We start from the raw sequence: 19,674 nt of genomic DNA on the forward strand, positions 1-19,674 counted from the left end.
CCGCCTCGACCACTTTCCCTGGCATTGAAATATAACTTTAATAACACAAAACGCCAAAATGCTCCCAGTGATGTTTTCAAAAACCTCCTACTGTCCTAAAAAAAATCTCTACGGCACAATTCGACTTTGAAATGAAAGAGGGATTTAAAGAAGAAGAGCCGCTGTTGCTGCACCACGGTTAGCGCACCGATAGCGGGGAGCAGCGCGGGAGACCGCGGGCGGAGGGACCGCGCGGCGCACCCGAGTACTCTTTGGTCGCCCGGCTCGGAGGATAGCGAGCGAGAGAGCGAGCCGCACGCGCACGGAGGTACGGGGGCATCGGAGGTGCCCGGATGTCGGAGGGACTCGGCGGCGCGAGCTGAGTGGAGCGCAGGTGCCCGGAGCGCGAGCAGGTGGGTGCGCGGGCTGGTGGCTGCCGTCGACCTGCCCCCCCCTCTCAATCTCTCTCTGTGGGGTGGGGGGGGGGGGAAATAAATACAAACGACAGATTCACCCTCTGAGATGGAGCAGTGATTGGAAGGGGAATGGCGACGGCTTTTGGTGGTGGGGGGGGGGGGGGGGAGATGGTGGGTTAGTGGTGTATGTAAAGGAGGTAGTGGCCTGGGGAAGGGGATGCTACCTCCGGCCCCTGTTAAATGCCTTCCCCACTGGCAGCTGCTCCCCGTCCGGCCGGATTCAGGACAACCTCCTCCGGCCTCAGCTGCTGCATGCCATTCGGTACTGCGGCCCTGCGCGACACTGACGGCCGATTCAGGCGAAACACCGCAGTTGCTGGGGAACCTGGGGTTGAAGTGTTGGAAACACTCGGCAGGCCGGGCAGCGACTGCGGAATGCCGGTGTGTGTGTGTGTGTGTCCTTTCGACAGATGCTGCCCGACCTGCTCTGTGCCCAGATGGACAGACCGCAAAGTACTAGAGGGACTCAAGTATTTTGTGTGTGTTGACGTTGGTTTCTAGCATCTGCAGAATCTTGTGTTTATGATCTGCCGTGTTTCCTACAGTTTCTGTTTTTAATTCTGTCTCCCCGCACGAGGATTTCCTCTGCCTACTTGCTGATACATGCAGTTCTCTGAGGCAGTTTCTGTTACCCTTCTACCTCTTCACAACACCGATAAGTAATCTGGACAAGCACTTGGATCGCTGAGACATAGAAGGATATGGATAAAGTTCTGGCAATTGAGATTAGTATAGATGGGTATTATCGAGTGCACACGGAACGGAGAGAGGTATTATCACTGTCCATGTGCACAAACGTCTTCCCCACCGTTCTGCCTACGTGTACACAGCCATTTCCACGGCCGCTACCTGACCTGCTGAGTTCCTCCAGCATTTTTTTTTGTGTGTTGCTTTGGATTTCCAGCATCTGCAGATTTTCTCTTCTTCACGAGCTCCCCCCCGCCCTCTTCATCTGCCCACACAAAGTGTTTGCTGTTCACACGTTCTGTATGTCAAAGCATTTCTGGCCGCCCCAGTGATTGACTTGAGGAGAGGAGTGTCTAACTCGTCTTCTACCCGCGTCTGATGTTTGTGTGCTGAATGCTTGACCTGCCCAGATGTCTCATTGAAACGCTTTAATTCTCTGTTAGCATTAACTATAGGTTAAAGTACTGGATCCCAAATATAAACTGGCTCCATTCTCTCTGTGTGGCTCATTTCCAGTGTCTGCTCAAACCATTTACAAAATACGTATGCCCTTATTCGTCCCCTGTTGTTAGACATCCTTATAGTATCATGTTTATGTAGGGAATTTTTATTTCTTTGCTATTGGTTGAGGTTTTCACACTCTGGTTTTTCATTATTGTAGCTGTGCATTGGTGTATTGCAGTTAGTGTTACAGTGTTATGAGTGATTAGACCTTTATAGGGTGCCAACCTGAGGTTACATTCTAACTTTTGTTGACAACGTGAGCACCTTGTGTTTGTGTTTTTTTTGGCACCTGTACAAATAGCTCATTCATTTTGCATTCCTGCCAACTAAGCCACAATTGAGAAGCCAACTTGCTAAGTTGGTTGGAGAGACGCTTTGTGGTGTGCGTGTATATGGGAAAAAAACTGTTGTTGAGAGAAATATCTGGGTTATGCATCTGCAGAAAGTGAGAGGGAAAAACAGCATTTCAGGCTCAAGTTCAAGATTATTGTCATTCAACCACATACATATATACCGCTCAACGGATTTCTACAGACCAAGGTTCAGGGCATAGTACATATAACTCACATATAACACATGAAGCATTATTACCACTAATAAATTAACAAATAAGGTGCATTTACGACTGAAATTAAAAAGTGAACAGTGTAACACTACTGGTGCTTCATACACGATGCTGATCTTTTATCCTCTGCTGCCTGATTTGTTGTGCATTTCCAGTGTTTTTAGCTTTTATGGTTCAATGCTGTGTTATACTGTTCAGAATTTTTTCTCTACTCTCTGTGAGCTATTTGTAATTTTTTAAGCAATCTGGTGCTCTGCTCAATCTCCAGTAGGCAGATAAAGTAATGGTGATATTGCCATTTATGCCCCCAAATATTATAACAGGGAATTACAGATAATCCTTCTGAGATTGCCATGTCATTTCTGATTTACTTTTGATGTGGATTAATATTTTTATGAAATTCTAAATGGATGATATCAGAGGAACGACTTAATCTAAATTGCTCTTGTTTTCCCCTTTTTTCAGGTCTGGTGTGGAGATGAGATTGGCATCCTTTTACCAATTAAATTTATGTAAGTAGTTATCCTCGTAGAATGTACTTTGTCCAATTAATTAGGAATACACTAATTTTAAACACGAGGACGTCCGCAGAAATCCAGAGCAGCACACAGCATGTTGGAGGAACTCAGCAGGTCAGGCAGATCTATAGAAATGAATAAACAGTCGACGTTTCTGGCCGAGACTCTTCTTAAGGACTCTTGAAGGGTCTCAGACCAAAATGTTGATTATTTATACATTTCCATAGATGCTTCCTAACCTGTTGAGTTCCTCCAGCATTTTGTGTGAGATACAGTAATTTAATTTTTTATTACTGTGTATAGTCTGAAAATATTCTGGTATTAAGAATGTAGTCTATCAGCAAGTGCATTCAGCTCTTTTCATTTAATCTTGTTATGCATTACAAGTAACATTGATGAAAGTGTTAAGTATTGTAGGCCTAAACAAATGAGTTCTTTCAAATATGCACTCATTTAATTGTTCTTGCATAATATTCTGTATTTAGTTCAATGGTCATTATGCTGGATTATATCATAATACATTCTTGCAACAACTGTAGTTTTGTGGTACAGAATGACAGTAATATGAATTCATAGCAAGGAAGGAGGTCTTTTAGCCCATCTAGTCTGTGCTGACCTGATTTCTGCCTAGTACCATCTACCTGCAACAGGCCATATCCCTCCAAATCCCTCCCATCAATGTACCTATCCAAACTTCTCTTGAATTTTACAATTAAATCTGCATTTACCACTTCTGCTGGCAGCTCATTCCATACCTGCAAGACGTTATTGCTCAGATTCCCCTTAAATATTTCACCTTTCACCATAAGCCTATGACCTCCACCTGTAGTTTCACCCAACATGAGGAGCTGAATGCACTCACTTTATCTATGCCCTCATAATTTTGCATGCTTCTATAAGATCTTCACTCATTCTCCTTCACTTCAAGGAATAAAGTCCTATACTAGCTAACCTTTCCGTATATCTCTGGTCCAAGCCTGGGCAAAATCCTTGTAAATTTTCTTCACCTTCTTCTGGGCTTATTGATATATTTTTTGGAGATAGGTGACCAGAACTGTGCACAATACTCCAAATTTGGCATCACCATGTCTTGTAAAATTTCAACGTAACATCCCAACTCAGTACCCTGATATATGAGAGTGCCAGAAGCTCTGTTTATGACCATAAATATCTGAGACGCTACTTTCAAGGAATTGTGGATCTGTATTTCCAGGTCCCTCTATTCTCCTGCACACCTCAGAGCCCTACCATTCACTGTGTAAGTCCTAGCCTGGTTTGGCCTCCCAATGTACAACACCACACACTCACCTGCATTAAATTCAACTTTTTTTTTTGCTCATTTTCCCAACTGGTCAAAATCATGCTGGAAGCTTTGATAGACTTCCTTGCTGCCCACTATCCCCCCAATCTTGGTGGCATGTTTATTAGAAAGCTGTGAAATGCTTTATGCAAACATGCTGGAGTATAGGTTTTCAAGAAATGATAATTCATTCAGTAGCACAGTCCTGCAGAGCATCCTGGCAATGTTCACTATACAGGAAAGATCTATGGAGAGAAAAACGAAGTTTACATTTACATTTCAGAAGTGAAGAATTACCTTACGCCATTTAAAAATTATGAAATCATGTGATAGATTCACTCATAATTTTGCATGCCTCTAAGATCTTCACTGCAAATTGTGCGGAATATACAGAGAGTCCGAGGAAAGGTATAGATAGGTTAAGTGAGTGGGTAAGGGTCTGGCAAATGGAGTACAATATTGGTAAATGCGAGGTCATCCACTTTGGAAGTAAAAATGAAAGAGCAGATTATTATTTAAATGATAAAAAATTGCAGCATGCTGCTGTGCAGAAGACTTGGGAATGCTTGTACATGAATCCCAAAAGGTTGGTTTGCAGGTGCAGTAGGCAATCAAGAAGGCAAATGGAATGTTGGCCTTCATTGCTAGAGGGATCGAATTTAAGAGCAGGGAGATCATGCTGCAATTGTCCAGGGTACTGGTGAAGCTGCACCTGGAGTACTGCATGCAGTTCTGGTCTCATTACTTGAGATAGGATATACTGACTTCGGAGGCGTGCTGAACTGTTTCACCAGGTTGATTCCAGAGATGAGAGGGTTAGACTATGAGGAGAGATTGAGTCTCCTGGGACTGTACTCGCTGGAATTCAGAAGAATGAGAGGAGGTGTTATGGAAACATATAAAATTATGAAAGGGATAGATAAGCTAGAGGCAGGAAAGTTGTTTCCTCTGATAGGGGAGACTAGAACTAGGGGACATAGCCTCAAGATTCAGGGGAGTAGATTCGATGTAGATGAGGAACTGCTTCTCCCAGGGAGTGGTGGATCTGTGGAACTCTCTGGCCAATGGAGCAGTGGAGGCTACCTCAATAAATATATTTAAAACAAGGTTGGATAGATTTTTGCATAGTAGGGGAATTAATGGTTATGGAGACAAAACAAATAGGTGGAGATGAGTCCATCAGCAGATCAGCCATGATCTTATTGAATGGTGGAGCAAGCTCAATGGGCCAGATGGCCGACTCCTGCTCCTTTTTCTTATGTTCTTGTGTTCTTATGGTAATGTGCTGTTTTGACTTATAGGTGAAATCACAAGGCTGTTAATATGAAGAACATCTGTTATAATACAATGAGCATGATTAGAAGAAATTTTCTTCATAGCAAGTCACATTTTATCAGAATAGCCTTTCCTGATCACGATCAGGCTATAACCAATGCAGTCTGTGTAATCAAGTATGTTCCTGAAACCATTAATTACATTAAGACAGATTTACATTATGGAAATATCTGTTACAGCTGTACTTCTATAGTAGAATGTGGCTCTGAACCACAAAATGTAATTGGGTCAGATAGCATTATATTAGTTAAATAATTATTAGAGGGAGAAATAGAAGGATATATTAGAAGGTTTGTGTGTTGAATGAATGGACTGTTCTTGTGTTGCAAATACTTTGTAATTTAAAAAATCTAAAGCTCTCACATTCTTGAGTAGGTGTTCCCACACTTCCATATGGGAGTTTCAGCAGGTTTGACTTGGTAGTAAAGGATTGCAGATGGCACGTTGCTGGTGTCAGGCAATTTTTGTGCACTGTCAAATGTTATTCCATTTAATGCAGCAGTATTATTTTAATTCACTTTTTTTTCTAAGTCAGAATCAGGTTTATTATCACTGACATACATGATGAAATTTGTTGTTTTGCAGCTGCTTTACAGTGCAAGACATAAACATTACTTTCCAAAAATAAAATTTATATTATTATTTATGGATTCATGGACCATTCTGAAATTTGATGGTGGAGAGGAAGAAGCTGTTCTTGAAATGTTGAGTGTGGTACTTTGGACTCTTGCACCTCCTTACCGATGGTAATAATGAGAAGAGAGCATATCCTGAATAGTGGATGTGCCTTCTTTGCAATTGTTGGACCCAAGATAGATCCTCTGAGATGTTGGCACCTAGGAACTGGAAAGCTGCTCTCCTTTTCCATCGCTGACCCCTCAAGGAAGACTGGTGCGTGTTCTCTCAATTTCTCCCGAAATTTCACAATCATTTCCTTGGTGCTGGTGACATTGCGTATAAGGTTGTTGCAATGCTACTCAACTAGCTGATCTATCTCACTCTGTATGCTTTCTTGCTGAGATTCTCCCAACAGTTGTGCTATCAACAAATTTATAGATGCTGTTTTGAGCTGTGCCCAACCACCACTGTAATGACTGCAAAGAGGGTATAGAAGTGAGTGAAGCACTCATCCTTGAGGTGCACCTGTATTAAGTGTCACACTTTAGACAATATAGTAATTCCAGCCAGTCTGGTGAGTTTAAACAGCAAGTGGGAATCAGTGCCAAATGAGCAAGATGCTGGCCAATTGGATAGCGGATTATGATATACTGTGTGAGCTGAGAGTAATCTTATAGGTGGTAGATTTTGTTTGTGATCAAAGATTCTGCAATTTTATAGGTCATTTGATATAGTGTTGCAAGTGGAGAAAGTGTATTTTTTTTTAATGAGCAAAATAGTGTTGGCAAAATCTCAGATGGTGATGAGGTGCGCAGGAGTGAGATAGATCAGTTGGTTGATTGGAATCTACAGAAACTCTTTTGTTTATTTATAGAAAGGGTTGTCGGTAAAGCAACACCCACAAAATGCTGAAGGAACTCAGCAGGCCAGGCAGCATCTATGGAAAAGAGTATAGTTGATGTTTTGGACTGAGTCCCTTCAGCAGGACTGGAGAAAAAAAGATAGAGCAGATTTAAAAGATGGAGGGAGTGAGGGAGAACCACAAGGTGATAGGTGAAACCAGGAGGGGCAGGGGTGAAGTAAAGAGCTGGGAAATTGATTGGTGAAAGAGATACAGGGCTGGAGACAGGGGAATTGAATAGGAGAGAAGGTCATGGAAGAAAGAAAAGGGGGGAGGAGCACCAGAGGGAAACAATGGGCAGGCAAGGAGATATTAAGAGATGGAAAAGTGGGTGGGGAATGATGAAGGGGTTGGGGCATTACCAGAAGTTTGAGAAATCGATGTTCATGCCATCGGGTTGGAGGCTACCCAGATGGAATATAAGGTGTTACTCCTCCAAGCTGAGTGTGGCCTCATCGCGACAATAGACATATCGGAATGGGAAGTGGAATTAAAATAGATGGCCATTGGGAGATCCCACTTCTTCTAGCGGACGGAACCTAGATGCTCAGTGAAGCGATCACACAGTCTACATCAGGTCTCACCAATACGCAGGAAGCCGCACCAGATATAGCATATGACCCCAAAAGAGTCACAGGTGAGGTGACTGTTTGGAGCCCTGAATGGTGAGGGAGGAGGTGTAGGGGCAGGTGTAACACTTGTTCCACTTGCAAAGATAAGTGCCAGGAAGGAGATCAGTTGGGAGGGATGAATGGACAAGGGAGTCGCAGAGGGAGCTAACCCTGCAGAAAGCAGAAAATGGGGTGAAGGGGAAGATGTGCTTGGTGATGGGATCCCATTGGAGATGGCAGAAGTACAGAGAATTATGTGCTGGACATGGAGGCTGGTGAGGTGGTAGGTGAGGACAAGAAGAATCCTATCCCTGGTAGGGTGGCGGGAGGGTAGCATGAGCATAGGCATATGTGAAATGGAAGCGATGTGGTTGAGGGCACTGTTGATGGTGGAGGAAGGGAAGCCCCTTTCATTGAAAAAGGAGGACATCTCCTTTGTTCTAGAATAAAAAGCTCCATTTTGAGAGCAGATGTTGCGGAGACAGAGGAATTGAGAGAAGGGGATGGCGTTTTTACAAGTAGCAGGGTGGGAAGAGGTATAGTCCAGGTAGTTGTGAGAGTCTGTGGGTTTATAATAGACATCAGTAGATAAACTGTCTCTAGAGACAGAGAGATTGAGAAAGGGGAAGGAGTTGTCGGAAATGGACCAGGTAAATTTGAGGACATGGTGGAAGTTAGAGGCAAAGTTGATGAAGTTAATGAGCTCCGCATGGTGCAGGAAGCAGCACCAATGTAACAGTTGATGTCGCATAGGAGAAGTGGGGAATGGACACCAGTGTAGGCTTGGAACGTAGACTGATCCATGTAGCCGACGAAAAGGCAGGCATAGCTGGGACCCATACGAGTGCCCATGGCTATACCTTTTGTTTGAATGAATTGGGAGGAGCCAAAGGAGAAATTATTAAGAGTGAGGATAAGTTCTGCTTGACAGAGGAGAGTGGTGGTAGAAGGGAACTGGTTGGGTCTGGTGTCCAGAAACACACAGGGAGCTTTTGAGGCCTTCCTGGTGGGGGATGGAGGCATATAGGGACTGCACATCCACGGTGAAAATAAGATGATGGGGGCCAGAGAACTTGAAATCATTGAAAAGATCCAGAGTGTGTGAAGTGTAAGTAGGAAGGGAATGAACTAGGTGAGGGGGGGGAATAAAACAGAGTTGGTATGCAGATATGAGTTCAGTGGGGCAGGAGCAAGTCAGTTAAGCAGGTTTCTTTGTCTTGGATAAATTGGGCTTCTTGTTTTGGAACTTAACTAACTTAACTGTGCAAGTGGGTGTCCCATTTACATACCTGGCTTGTGCTTTATACATGGAAGAATCAGAAATTGAGTCACTTCCTGTAGAATAGAAAGGCTTTGTACGTGTAGTGCTCTAGTTTTGGACAGTGGTTACCAACAGTCAGTTTGTAGCTCTGACTGGAGTGCAGGAGATGTAAGCTATGCTGCATGTACACAGATCTAGTTTTGGAGTACTGGACATCGCATTGTAGGAAAGACAAGCTAGTCCTTGGGGAATATATTGTAGATTTTCCAGAATGACTAGAAAATGAGTTGCTTTCACCAGAAGTTAAATGATTAAGGGATGTTTTGGATAAAATTCATTATGTCATAGAGAAGTATGTCACAAAAACAGGCCTTTTGGCCTTTCTAGTCTATGCCAAACTATTTAAACTGCCTACTCCCCTCAACCTGCACTGGGACCATAGCCCTCCATACCTCTACTATCCATGTATTGTCCAGCCTTCTCTTAAATGTTCAAATCAAGCTTGCATGCACCACTTGTGCTGGCAACTCATTCCATACTCTCATAACCCTCTGAGTGAAGAAGTTTCTCCCTGTGTTCCCCTTAAACTTTTCACCTTTCACCCATGACCTCTAGTTGTAGTCCCACAGAACCTCACCGGAACAAGCATTGCATTTACCCTATCCATATCTCTCATAATTTTGTATAGCTTTGTCAAATCTCCTCTCAACCTTCTAAGTTACAAGGAATAAAGTCGTAACCTATTCAGTCTTTCCTCGTAACTTTGGTCCTCCATACCCAGGCGAGATCCTTGTAATTTTTCTCTGTGTTCTTTCAACCTTGCTTACATCTTTCCTGTAAGTAGGTGACCAAAAATGCACACTGTACTCTAAATAAGGCCTATGTCTTATACACCCCATCTCCTGTATTCAGTACTTTCATTTATTAAAGCCACTGTGCCAAAAGCTTTCTTTATGGCCCTATCTACCCGTGACACCACTTGCAATTAATTATCGACCTGTATTGCTAGATGCCTACCACACTCTTCAGTGCCCTACTATTCACTCTGTAAGACCTGCATGGTTGGTCCTACCAAAGTACAACACCTCACACTTATCTGCATTAAATTCCACCTGCCATTTTTTAGCCAATTTTTTCAGCTGGTCCAGATCCCACTGCAAGCCATGATACACCCTTCCTCACTGTTCACTGCACCCCTAATCTTTCTGTCATTGGCAAATTTGTTGATTCAGTTAACCATATTATCATCCAGATCATTGATATAGATGACAAAGAACAAGGGACCCAGCACTGATTCCTGCAGCATTCTTCTAGTTACAGGCCTCCAGTCAGAGAGGCATTCATTATTACCACTCTCTGGCTTCTCCCACAAAGCTAATGTCTATCTAGTTTATTACCTATTCTTGAATGCCGAGTGATTGAACCTTCTTGACCAGTCTCCAATGCAGGACCTTGTCAAATGCCTTATTAAAGTCCATGTGGACAACATCCACTGCCTTGCCTTCATTACCTTTCCTGGTAAATGACTCGAAAAACTATACGATTGTTTGGACAAGACTGACCATGCATGAATCCATGCTGATAATTCTTAAATCAGTCCATGTCTATCCAAGTTTTTATATATCCAAACACGAGGAAATCTGCAGATGCTGGAAATTCAAGCAACACACACAAAATGCTGGTGGAATGCAGCAGGCCAGGCAGCATCTATAAGATGTTGCTTGGTCTGCTGCGTTCCACCAGCATTTTGTGTTTCTTATATATCCAATCTGTCAGAATACCTTCAAATAACTTTCCCCACTACTGATGCCAGGCTCACCAGCATATAATTTTCTGGTCTATTTTTAAAGCCATTCTTGAACAGCAGAACCAGAAGACCATAAGACATAGGAGCAGAAATAGGCCATTCAGCCCATTGAGTCTGCTCTATCATTCCATCAGGGCTGATTCTGGATCCCACTCAACCCCATATACCTGCCACCTTGCCATATCCTTTGATGTCCTGACCGATCAGAAAACAATCAACTTCCGCTTTAAGTATATTCACAGACTTGGCTTTCACCGCAGTCTTTGGCAGAGCATTCCACAGATTCATTACTCTCTAGCTAAAAAATATTCTCCTTGCCTTTGTTCTGAAAGGTTTCCCCTACATTTTGAGACTGTGCCCTCGAGTTGTGGATACCTCCACCATAGGAAGCATCCTCTCCTCCTCTCCTCATCTACCCTATCTAGTCCATAAGACATAGGAGCAGAATTAGGCCATCTGGCCCATCGAGTCTGCTCCTCCATTCAATCTTGGCTGTTCCTTTTCTCTATCTCCTCCTCAACCCCAATTCCGAGCCTTCTCCCCATAACCTTTGATGCCATGTCCAATCAAGAACCTATCAATCTCTGCCTTAATCAGACTTGTCCTCCACAACTGCATGTGGCAACAAATTCCACAACTTCGCCACCCTTTGGCTAAAGAAATTTCTCCGCATTTCTGTTTTGAAAGGGCACTTCTCTATCCCGAGGCTATGCCCTCTTTTCCTAGACTCTTCCATATCTACTCTGTCTAGGCCTTTCAACATTCAAAAGATTTCAGTGATATCCCCCTTCATCTTTTTGAATTCTGACGAGTACAGACCCAGAGCCATTATATGTTCCTCGTATGATAACCCTTTTAAAATCCAGTAGGTTTCAATTAGATCTCCCCTTCCCCCCCCCCCCGCAGTCTTCTAAATTCCAGTGAATACAGGCCCAAAGCTGCCAAACGCTCCTCATATGTTAACCCCTTCATTCCCTGAATCATCTTCGTGAACCTCCTCTAAACTGTCCAATGACAATACATCTTTTCTGAGATATGAGGCCCAAAACTGTTGACAATACTCCAATTGTGGCCGGACTACTGTCTTATAAAGCCTCAGCATTATCTCCTTGCACTTATATTCTATTCCCCTTGACATAAATGCCAGCATTGCATTTGTCTTATTTACCACAGACTCATTGCAATGGAACAACATTTTCAATCCTCCAATTCTCCAGTACCTCACCTGTCATGAAGGATAATTTAAATATCTCTGATAGGGCCCTTGCAATTTCTGCACTTGTCTCCCAGAGGGCCTGAGTGAACACATTGTCAGGCCCTGGGGATTTATCCACCCTAATTTGCCTCAAAACAGCAAACACCACCTCTTCTGTAATCTGTATTGGGTCCATAATATTGATGCTGCTTTGCCTCACTTCTATAGACTCTGTCCTTCTCCTGAGTAAACACAGAAGCAAAAAATTTGTCAGATCTTCCCCATCTCTTTTGGCTCCACACATGGATTATCATTCTGATCTTCCAGAGGACTAATTTTGTTCCTTGAAATCCTTTTGTTCTTAATATATCTGTAGAATTCCCTAGGATTCTCCTTCATCCTGTCTGCCAGGCAACCTCATGCCTTCTTTTAGCCCTCCTGATTTCTTTCTAAAGTGTTCTCTTGAAAACAAAAGTTCCCTACACCTGTTATCTTTACCTTTTATTCTGACAGGCACAGCCTCCTGGTTACCAAGTACACCTTTACCAGTAAGTAGCCTGTCCCAATCCACACTTACCAGATCCTTTATGGTGCCATCAAATTTGGCCTTTCTCCAGTTTAGAATCTCAACCCATGGACCAGACCTATCTTGCGTATTTATTTTGAAACAACTGGCATTGTGACCACTAGATGCAGAGTATTCAATTACACAAACTTTTGTCACCTACCCAGTTTCATTCCCTAATAGCAGATTAAGTATCATATGATCTTGTTGGGACTTCTATTTACTGATTAAGAATACTTTCCTGAACACATTTGACAAACTCTATCCCATCTATTCCTTTTGTAGAATGGGAGTCCCAGTCAATATGTGGAAAGTTTAAAATCACCTACTATAACAACCTTATGTTTCTTGCAACAGTCTGCGATCGCTCTGCAAATTTGTTCCTCTAAATCCCTCAGACTGTTGGGTGATCTGTAATATAGTCCCACTAACATGGTCATACCTTTCTTATTTCTCAGTTCTACCCAACACCTCACTAGACGAGTTCTCCACTCTGTCCTGACTGAGCACTGCTGTGATTTTTTTCCTCCGAGTACTTTAATCTCTTCTACTCTGTTGCATCTAAAACAGTGGAACCCCAGAATACTGCGCTGTCAGTCTTGCCTCTCCTGCATCTAAGTCTTACTAATGGCCAATAGGTGTTGATCCATGCACTGAGCTCATCTGTCTTTCCTATGATGCTTCTTGCATTGAAATATAAGCAGCTTGAGACGTTAGTCCTACCATGCTCAACCCTTTGTTTCCTGACTTTGGGGTCTTAACAACATCTGGCTCTACAACCTCTTCACTAACTGTTCTGGCACTCCTGTTGTAGAGCATACTACTCATGCTTGGAAAAACATTTACATATGGAGAGGGTGATAAAAATTTGGAATTCCCTCAAAAGCTGTAAATAGATCAAATAAAAATCAATCTGAGGGTTGATAGCTTTTAGATAAAACAATCAAGGAACAAGGAAAGATGGGTATGTGATTGCAAGACTAGTGAACAGCTGCTTCCATTTATGTGTTCCTCTCATCTATGGAATAATTGTGCTTGCATAATTTCTTTACAGTCAAATGCCATTTTGCTATTTAAACAGAGCCCGTATATTCCTGAGAAATAAAAAGATGAGAAAATCTGCAGATGCTGGAAATCCAAGCAACACACACAAAATACTGGAGGAACTCAGCAAGTCAGGCATCATACATGGAGGGGAATAAACAGTAGACATTTTGGGCTAAGACCCTGGTGAAGAGTTTTGTTTCAAATTATTAACTGTATACTCTCCTCTATAGATGCTGCCATGATTTGCTGAGTTCCCCCAGCAATTTTCTGTGTTGGTCATTTTTTGAAACCCTCAGCTTTTTTTAAATGTAAGTCCTTACTGCAGACAAATAAATGTCTCAATATTATCAAATGAGCACCTCTGTTCAATATAATGAAACAAAAAAAACGTCATGTGAAATGCCAGCATGTATTTTTGGATCAATTTTATTGATTGAAAATGTATTTTTCATATGCTGCCATACCTAATTTGTCTAAAAAAAAAAGTGCTCTTGTTCCTGTATTTTTTTGCAATTGTTCCTCTATTAAAATGTATATTATGAATTATTAGTCATTTCAGCCCTACAGCTTATCTGTGTATAATGTAAATCTCAGTCAAATGCCTTCTGCCTTCATCATCCCTTGGTTACTTAATACCAATTGAAAATAAAGTGGTGCTCTTTCCCTTGCACTTCAATTCATTTATTACCAATGTAAACTGTGAAGTTGTTTGATGTTAAGTAGGGTGAGCGAAATGGTTATTTTGTTGTGTACAAATTATTCTGAGATTTTGGAATGAGTTTGGTCTGGTCAGAGTCTGGAGCAACAAAATAACTTCCTGTTATTGCTTTCACTGTCTCAATCTGTTTTGGATTGTTAGAAAATCTGTGTTGGAAACTTGTATTGTTTTCTCTGGAGCTTTGGAGGCTGAGAAGTTTATAAAATTAGCAGAGGCATGGATAGTCATTGACTTTTTTTTCCAGGGTGTAAATGTCAATTACTAGAAGCATAGTTTTAAAATGAGAGGCAGGAATTTTTAGGGCAACACGCAGAGCTGGTGTTTTATTTTACAGATTGTAGTAAGTGCCTAGAACACACTGCCAAGGGTGGTGATGGAAGGAGACACCATATTGGTATTTAAAAACCATTTGATCAGGTGCATAAAAAGGCAAGAAATGGAGGGGCGGATTAATTTAATTTATTTTGGCATCCTTGTCAGCACAGAAGTTGTGGGCCAAGGAGTCTGTTCCCGTTCTGCGCTGTTTATATTTTATGTGTGTTGGTTGTGTTTACTCTATCATGAACTTCTCACTGTTACATTTGTTCTCTGGTTTAGCTGCTCAGTTATTGGTGTATCGGAGTCCAAGGGTGGCTGACAGAAGGGAGGGTCCCCTCAACTGGTGATAACTGAATTGTTTGCCTGCAAAAGCTTCTATAAATTGCATCATGTTGTCCACCCCACTGAATATTTTTGTAAAATACATAATTAATTTGGGAACTTTACTGACTGCATGATATAAGCACCACCAGAGACACAGCAAAAATCAGTTTTTCAAGAACCTGTCTCTCTTTCTGAACAATTTTTTAAAAACCTGATATTCGACCAGGTACAGGTATTATATTGCATGAAGAAAACTGATTAAAATTCCAGTAGATGACTTGCTTATTGAGGAGGTATAAAAGTTGTAATGATTTAATATACACAAAAAATGCTGGAGGAGCTCAGCAGGTCAGCCAGTGTCTATGGAGAGACCCTTCATCAGGGCTGTTAAGGAAGGGGGAAAGAAGCCAGAATAAGGTGGGGGTAGGGAAAGGAGTACAAACTGGGTGGGTGGGGGAGGGTGAGTGAAGTGAGAAGCTGGGAGGTGATAAGTAGAAAAAGTAAAAGGCTGAAGAAGAAGGAATCTGATAGGAGAGGAGAGTGGAACATCGGAGAAAGGGAAGGAGGAGAGACTCGAGGGAGGTGTTAGGCAGGTGAAGAGAAAACAAGGGTACAGCAGATGAACCCTTCTCCCTACCTGCCTATCATCTCCCTCTGGTGCCCCTCCTCCTTACTATTCTCTCATCGCCTACTCTTCTCCTGACAGGCTCCTTTTTCAATCCTTTACCTTTTCCATTTATCACCTTCCAGCTTCTCACTTTATTCTCCCCTTCCCCCACCTTTTGATTCTGCTTTCTTTCCCCTTCCTCTTCCTTTCCAGTTCTGATAAAGGCTCTCGGCCTGAAACGCTGACTGCTTATTCATCTACACAGATCAGAATCAGGTTTATTATCACTGATTATCACTGCTGAGTTCTGCCAGCACTTTTGTGTGTGCAACTCTGAAGTTCCAGTGCCTGCGGTATCTCGTGTTTATCAGAATCAGACTTTAATCGCCAAGTACCTATGCACATACAAGGAATTTACTTCCGGCAGATGTTGTCTCTCTGCTTATAACAATAATAATGATAAATATAAATGAAAATATAGATTATACATACAGGTAGTGCATTCCAAGTAATAGTTAGCCGACAGTTAACCGGCAGTTAACTGTTCAGCAAAGTGACCGCAGTAGGGAAAAAACTTCTCCAGTGCCTATTAGTCTTAGTCTGGAGGGATCTGAAGCGCCTACCAGACGGAAGCAGATCAAACAATCCGTGCGCAGGATGGGAGGAGTTCTTTATAATGTTCCCCGCCCTCTTCTTCAACCTGGAAGAGTGCAGGTCCACAATAGAGGGCAGGGAGGCTCCAATAATGCGCTCGGCAGTCCTCACTGTGCGCTGTAGTCTGGTTCTATCCTGCTTGGTGGCGGCTCCAAACCACAAAATGATGTATTTAATTTAATTTAATTTAATTTAATTTGTAATGTATTCTTAATGTGTTAGGTCTTACTGTTAAAATAAATCTTGCATATGATTAACTCCTGTGTAACTATCCATGAAATTGGTTGATTTTTCACAATCTTGATATTCTTTAAATTTTCATCAAAAACATAGTCATACAACATTACAGCACAGAAACAGGGGTCGACCCTACATCCACTATTTGCTTGTTCCACACTCTCATGACCCTCTGGGTGAAGAAGTTCCCTCTCATGTTCCTCTTAAACAATTCACGTTTCTCTCCTCTAGTTGTACTCTCACCCAAACGCAGTGGAAAAAGCCTGCTTGCATTTACCCAATCTATACCCCTCATAATTTTGTATACATGTATAAAATCTCCCCTCAGTCTTCAGCGTTCTTGGAAATAACGTCCTAACCTATTTAACCTTTCCCTATATCAACATTCTCTGCACTCTTTCAAAGCTTTCTTTATGAACCTATCTACCTGTGATGCAGTTTTCAAGGAATTATGAATCTGTCTTCCCAGATCCATCTGTTCTCCCACAATCCTCAGTGCCCTACTGCTCACCATGTAAGACCTCCCCAAGTTAGTCCTCCCAAGTGTGACACCTCACATTTGTCTACATTAAATTCCATCTGCCACTCTTCAGCCCATTTTTCCAGCTGGTTCAGTTCCTACTGCAAGCTTTGATAGTTTTCCCTGCCATCCATTGCACCCCCAATCTTGCTGTCATCCGCACATTTGCTGATCCAGTTTACTATATTATCATCCAGATTAGTGATGTAGATGACCAACAAAAATAGACCAGCACTGACCCAGGTGGCACATCATTACTCACAGGTCTCCAGTGAGAGAGGCAACCATCTACTGCCACTCTCTGGATTCTTTGGCGAAGCCAATGTCTGATCAATTTACTACTTCATCTTGAATGCTGACCGCCTGAATCTTCTTCACCAACCTCCCATGCATGACCTTGTCAATGGTCTTACTAAAGTCCATATAGACAACCTCCACTGCCTTGCCTTCAACATTCTTGGTAACTTCCTTGAAAAACTCTATACAACTGGTTAGACATGTACGACCATGCACTAAACCACGTTGACTATCCCTAGACCGTCCTTGTCTATACAAATGCTTCTGTATCCAATGCCATGAAATACATTCCGATAAGTTTCCCACTACCAATGACAGGCTCAACAGACTATAATTTCCTGGCTGATTCTTAGAGTCTTTCATAAACAACGGAACAACACTAATTCACCGCCAGTCCTCTGGCACCTCCAACCATGCCTAACGATGTTTTAAATATCTCTGCTAGGGCCCCTGCATGTTCTGCACTATCCTCCCATTGGGTCCAAGGAAACAGCTTGTCAGACCATGGGGATTTATCCACTCTAATTTAGATTATAAGATATAGAAACAGAATTAGGCCATTTGGCCCATTGAGTCTACTTCACTATTTCATCATGACGGATCCAATTTTCCTCTCAGCCCCAATTTCCTTCCTTCTCCCCGTATCCCTTCATGCACTGACCAATCAAAAATCTATCAACCCCTGCCTTAAATATACATAAAGGCTTGGCCTCTACAGCTGCCTGTGGCAAAGTATTCCACAGATTCTCCACTCTCTGGCTAACGAAATTCTTCCTCAGCTCCATTCTAAAAGGACACCCCTGTATTCTGACACTGTATCCTCTGGTCTTAGACTCTCTCGCCATAGGAAATATCCATTCCACATCCACTCTATCAAGGCCTTTCACCATTTGATAGGTTTCAATGAGGTCACCCCTCATTCTTCTGAATTCCAGTGAATACAGGCCCAGACCCATCAAACGCTCATTATATGACAAGTCATTCAATCCTAGAATCATTTTCATGAACCTTATTTGAAACCTCTCCAGTTTCAGCACATCCTTTCCAAGATAAGTGGCCCAAAACTGCTCTCAATACTCCAAGTGAGGCCTCCTCAGAGCTTTATAAAGTCTCAACAATACATCCTTGCTTTTATATTCAAGTCCTCTTGAAATGAATGCTAACATTGTATTTGACTTCTTCACCACAGACTCAACCTGCAAATTAACTTTTAAAGAATCCTGCACAGGGATTCCCAAGTCCCTTTGCGCCTCTGTTTTTTGTATTTTTCTCTCCATTTAGAAAACAGTCAACCCTTACATTTTTTCCACCAATGTGCATGACCATACACTTCCTGACAATGTATTCCATCTGCCATTTTTTTGCCCATTCTCCTAATCTATGTCCTCCTGTAGCCTTTCTACTTCCTCAGAACTACCTGCCCCTCTACCTATCTTCATATCGTCTGCAAATTTTGCAACAAAGCCATTGATTCAGTCATCCAAATTATTGACATATAATGTAAAAAGAATTGGTCCCAACACAGACCCCTTTGGAACACCATAAGTCACCAGCAACCACCAGAAAAGGCTCCCTTGAGGAAACCATGCTGATTATATCCTATTTTATCGTGTGCCTCCAGGTACCCTGATATCTCATCGTTGATGATCGACTCCAACATCTTCCCAACCACTGAGGTCAGGCTAACTGGCTTATAGTTTCCTTTCTTCTGCCTCTCTTCCTTTTTGAAGAGTGGAATGACATTTGCGATTTTCCAGTCTTCCAGAACCATTCCAGAATCTAGTGATTCTTGAGAGATCATTACTAATGCCTCCACAATCTCTTCAGTCACCTCTTTCAGAACCCTAATTTGCCACAAGACAGCACCTGCCTTCTCTGCACTCCGTATTGGGTCCATGGCTTTGCTGCTTCAATGCCTCATTTATAGATTCTACATCCATCCCATGGGTAAATACAGATGCACAAAATTCATTTAAGATCTCCCCCATCTCTTTCAGCTCCACGCATAGATTACCATTCTGATCTTTTAGAGCACCAGTTTTGTCCATTGCTATCTATTTGCTCTTAATATATCTGTAGAAAGTCTTAGGATTCTACTTCATCTTGTCTGATAGAGCAACTTTGTGTCTTTTAGCTCTCCTAATCTGCTTCTTAAGTGTTCTTTTTTACATTTCTTGTACTCAAGTACCTCATTTGATCCTCCCTGCCTATGCCTGCTATGCACCTACTTTTTTCTTAACCAGAGTCTCAATATCTTGAAAACCAAGGTCTCCTGAACCTGTTATCCTTGTCTTTCATTCTGAGAGAAACACCTAATCTCTGTACTTTTGAAGGCCTTCCACCTCCAAAGTACACCTTTGCTGGAAAACAACCTATCCCAATCCACTCTTGCCAAATCCTTTCTGATACCATCAAAATTGGCCTTTCCCCAATTTAGAATCTGTAAACCAGCATCAGACCTATCCTTTTCCATAATCACCTTGAATCTAATGGCATTATGATTACAAGTGTTCCCTTCCACAAAAATGTCTGCTACTTGCCCTATCTCATTGCCTAAGAGAAGATCAAGTATCGCACTCTCTCTAGTTGGGACTACTCTGTACTCATTAAGGAAAGTTTCCTGAACACAT

The 19,674-nt window shown here is 42.2% G+C and overlaps 1 protein-coding gene across 6 annotated transcripts in view; it reads left to right on the plus strand.

The window, feature by feature from the left end:
• The first annotated feature begins 255 nt into the window (after nt 1–255).
• cnsta (consortin, connexin sorting protein a) overlaps nt 256–19,674 on the plus strand; it is a 106,786-nt gene continuing 87,367 nt past the window's right edge. For 5 of the 6 annotated variants that reach the window (XM_073050460.1, XM_073050463.1, XM_073050462.1 and 2 more), the window contains exons 1-2: nt 256–392; nt 2,677–2,723. The gene's annotated coding sequence lies outside the window, so the exon portion shown is untranslated. Of the gene's footprint in view, nt 393–2,676; nt 2,724–6,237; nt 6,256–19,674 lie in introns of those variants that run through there. The other variant, XM_073050461.1, reaches the window with a different exon arrangement.

Source organism: Hemitrygon akajei, chromosome 7, assembly GCF_048418815.1.
Source record: "Hemitrygon akajei chromosome 7, sHemAka1.3, whole genome shotgun sequence".
NCBI classification, from domain to species: domain Eukaryota; kingdom Metazoa; phylum Chordata; class Chondrichthyes; order Myliobatiformes; family Dasyatidae; genus Hemitrygon; species Hemitrygon akajei.